The sequence below is a fragment of the Arachis ipaensis genome, chromosome B02, assembly GCF_000816755.2.
Source record: "Arachis ipaensis cultivar K30076 chromosome B02, Araip1.1, whole genome shotgun sequence".
Classification (NCBI taxonomy): domain Eukaryota; kingdom Viridiplantae; phylum Streptophyta; class Magnoliopsida; order Fabales; family Fabaceae; genus Arachis; species Arachis ipaensis.
Genome location: NC_029786.2, coordinates 98589562 through 98594384, shown reverse-complemented (window position 1 = coordinate 98594384; position 4823 = coordinate 98589562).

Here is a 4823-nt window from a genome sequence, read left to right as displayed (position 1 = left end):
TATTTTGATAAATCACCTATTAAAATTAATTATTAGTATAAATATATATTAAAATATAAATATATATTAAAAATAAATTAAACTATATATATATATACACAAATATATGAGTGACTGATTTTAATAACTAATTTTAATATATGAATTTTTATTCTCAAATATCATAAATGCCATATATTCCTCAGATGGTAAACAACACTAAATATATGTTTTTTGGAATTGGGATGAAAAGTTAAAACTATTACTAATTAAATAGATTGACAAAGACAAATCATCCAGAACGTTTGGTTGTAATAAATTGCGTCTAGTTAGGCAGTCAATAACATTTGTGGCATATATCTAGGGGCAAAGAAAAAAGAAAAATATAGTAAAAGTTCATCAATTTCAGATTTGATTTTAGAATGAGACATTTTATTTATTTATTTATTTGTTAGATTAAGTTTTATTTAAGAATTTATTATTATTGATCAATAAATTGTTGTATATATATCAAACAAAATTTGAACATTTGAGTTGTTTGTCGTTATTCCTTTTCGGCTATCATAAAAAAATTAGGAAAAGTTTTACATCCATGTAAAAATTACATGGATGGTATTCATGTAACTTTCACTCTACGCCCCACACCCTCACTTGTTTTACACGCGCCTCTTATAACCTAGATAACGAATTTTTATTTTGCGTTATCAACGTTTCTCAACGTAAACTTTTCATACTCTTCTTCTTCAACCTAATTAAATTCGTTGTTCTCCTCTTTCGCGTTTTTCTTCTCTGCATTATGGATCTGGATTGATTCAATGCAATTATCTTCGTCGTTCATCTTCTTCTTCGTTTTCTTCTTCGATATGCACTTTTGAATTAAAACAATGAATTAATCAACTTTAAATTAGTTGAATGAGTGCAATTTTGATTATTCTTCTCAAACGCATCAATTTGATGAGGTTTGAATTATTGAATTCTGAATCGAATTTAATGGAATGAAATTTCTAATTTTATTTGAAGTGAATTGAATGGACTGAGGTGATCTACATCTGAATTGAATTCAATTGAATTGATAATATGTAACTGTGAGTAATTGTGAGTGCCAGTAATTGTGAGTAACTCTGAGTAAATGTGAGTAACTTTTCGGTTCGGTAAGTACTAAAGAGGTGGTTCATCACTTTCATGTTTTCGGTTTGGTCCGCAGAAAGGAGTCTAACAAAAATTAGACCAATATGTTCTATTTTCTTCCCTAAGTACTATATAATTGTTTCACTGTAATTAAGATTTCGGTTCACCATAACTAAAATTTCGGTTCACCATGAGTACTGTGTTTGGTTCATTCTACACTATTCAAAACTCTTCTTCCTCACCTTCTACTGCTTCTTCACCAGAGAGAGAAGGAGAAAAAGACAAAAAAATACAACAACAACAACAACAAAAGACTGACGATAGGATTTCAGGGTTTAGGATTTTAGGGTTTATGATTTATGGGTTCAAGGTTCAGGGTTCAGTGTACAGGGGTTTAGTGTGTTTCAAACTTTCGGTTCGCCCCGTGTATTAATTTCGGTTCACTGTGTTCATGGTCGAGGGGTTTAAGGTTTAGGGGTCTAGAATTTAGGGTTCATGGTTCAGGGTTTTAGGGGTTTAGGGTTTACGGTAGGGTTTAGGGTTTAGCATTTAGGGTTCAGTGTTCAGGGTTCGGGTTCAGGATTTAGGGTTTAGAGTTTAGCGTTCAGGGTTCAGAGTTCAGAGTTCAGGATTCGGGTTCAGGGTTTAGGGTTTAGGGTTTAGGTTTTAGGGTGTAGGATTTAGGGTTTAGGTTTTAGGGTTTTAGGGATTTAGGGTTTATGGGTTTAGGGTTTAGTGTTCAGGATTCTGATTTTAGTGTTTAGGGTTTATGGTTCAGTGTTTAGGGGTTCATAATTTTTTGGTAAACAGGAGAGCGATTTGGATTACTCTTCTGAAACGAATCAAATTGACAAAGTTTGGATTATTCAATTTTGAATCGAATTAAATGGAATGCAATTGCTAATTTGAATTGAATTAAATGGACGGAGGTGTACTGAATTGAATTGAATTGAATTGAATTGATAATATGTAAATTGTACGCAGAGTTATTTGAATTTGATTTTATATAATAGATTATGTTTCGTTCACTCAGTACTATACAGTTGTATTGTTTTCGGTTCACCATGAGTACTGTGTTCGGTTCATTTTGCAGAAAAGCTGTTTGAATTTGATTTTATATAATGGATTATGTTTCGTTCACTCAATACTATACAATTGTATTATTTTCGGTTCACCATGAGTACTGTGTTCAGTTCATTCTGCACTATTCAAAACTCTTCTTCCTCACCTTCTACTGCTTCTTCACCAGAGAGAAGGGGGAAAAGACAAAAAAATACAGCAACAACAATAATAAAAGAATGACGATAAGAAGAAAACACGTGAAGAAGAAGGAACGTGAAAAAGGAGGAATGCGAAGAAGAAGAAGACGCTCCGTGCGTAAACGAGCGTGAGAAGAAGAAGAAGAAGCGTGGGGGAGAAGAAGCGTTGGGCGATTTCGTGTGTATTGGGTGCGTGTATTTCACGTTTCATTTAATGGTATTGAGTTTTTTTTGTGTTGGACCAACTTGGTTACATGATTACATGGATGTGTAGCATCCCGTAAAAATATTTCAGATTGACAAAAATACTTATGTCCTAAAAAATCGGTAGGGAATAATAACAATTTGACAAGTGAAGTAATAATTAACGTACTACTTGTCCACCCAAAAATAAATAAATAAATAAAAATAAACGTACTACTTGTTCAACATAAGTTAATTTAAAACGAGACAATGTTTTGATATCTCAAACTTTCATTATTTTACCGAAAAAGTAGAAAAGGGGACACACATGCAATTTGGCAAGCAAAACATATTCCAAGTAATTAAGGAAAGGATTTTCGAGGAGAACAACTAGCAATGTCTTTTATAGCTAACAAAATCAGTGTTCATTATTAGTATAGTAGTATTTGTCTTTTTCTTCATTAGAGTTATTATTTGACTTTGATGATACATGCGCGTACACTAAATGCCTAACAACTATAACAATTTTAAATCATCTTGGCAAAGATGAATAATTCTAAAACAAATTACCGCCAAGAGAAAGAAACATTAGTAATCAATTACTCGAAGTGGATGACTAACACAAGAAAAAATGAGTGGTTAAGAAAAAAATGATATGGTTATAATATTATAAATTTATTTTTACATCATTAGATAATAAATAAAGAGTATGGTATAAAATGTTAATTGCAAGGTTAAAATCGGAATTTAACTTGCAGAGCAGTTAAAGTGGGTCAAAGCCTTTATAGAAGGGGAGAGTAGAAAATCAGTTATATAAGTGGTGAATTCAAGGACAATAAATTAATTAATTAACCTATTAATTAACTTTACTAAATGTGCAACTCAACTTTTATTTTATTTTCAATCATATTAAATATATATANNNNAACTACCAACACATATATCCTGTTTACAAATTTCCAGTGAAGAATTTGGAAAGAATAATAAGTGGAGTGGTGTGTGAATAAATGATAATGATATGTATTAAGAGAAGAGGAAAAATTAAATGAGAATGGAGGAAGAGGCACATGCATGATATTGAAGGGAGGCAATGGGACCCACGAAGAATTTAAGTTAGGGACAGGAGACAAAGATACATGGGAGCATGGCCTCCGTGTTCCTTAATTAAGGAGCATAACCGAGTGACCCAACCGTCATTACCGGCCACAGAGGACACGTGGCACATTCCCCATTGGAACATGTGTAGCCGCCAAATCTTCTACTATCCTATGCTGAAGATGAATGTGAAGATTTGAAGGTGCTTATACGTTGCTACATTCACTTCATCATTCCTTCTTCTAATTAGTTGTTGGTCAAAATCTGGGGGGTGCTCTTTCTGAATCTTTGGATTGCATATATTTGGATTGAGAATTTTCATGTTTGAATAATTATTCGATTTAGAATAAATGGATAAAAATATACGTGAATAATTTTGAAGTTAGACAAAAATACATATTAAAATTTACAAATATCAAATTAATTTTGATGGAAAAAATATACTCTAAGTCTTACAAATCAATTAATGGTACGATATTTTTTATATTAAAAATAATCTTTCAAGTGTATTTTAATATTTATAATTTTTTTTGTGTATTTTTGTCCATTTTAAACACTTTTATGTGTATTTTTATCTATTTTTTTATGTTCTCATCAAATTCTAAAAATATAAATAAAATAAAATATTTTTATTAGACTCAAATCAACAAATAATTTTAGTTTGTTCTTTTTATTACCTGAACTAACAGTGAGATATACTTAATTTATAAATATGTATATAGTCCCCAAAATAGAGTAGACGACATAAAATTTCCTAACAAAAAGAAGTTAGATATTGATACTAAGATGAATTTCATATTAGTAGTTCGATTATGATTTATGAATATGGCATTGTCAAAGTGAGTACGTTACTAAAATAAAAATGACTAAATGATCCACCGACCGTCGTCAATGTTTTAGAATTTATAATACCAATTATATAATGTAAGAATATTATCTATCGATTTTCGTCAATGGTTATGGTCCAAATTAAAGAAATATTTCCTTTATGGAATGAGCAATGCTTTTGGAATCTTTTTTCTAAAACAACGATTTAAAGAAATTTAGGAAAGAAGGAGAAAATTGATTGAAGTTGACTAATAAAGAATTGATTTCTTATATTTTCTCATAAAAAAATATCTTGCTTACCAACGTACCCTAAATTTCTATCAAAATTGTAATATGGTATTGTAAATAGTT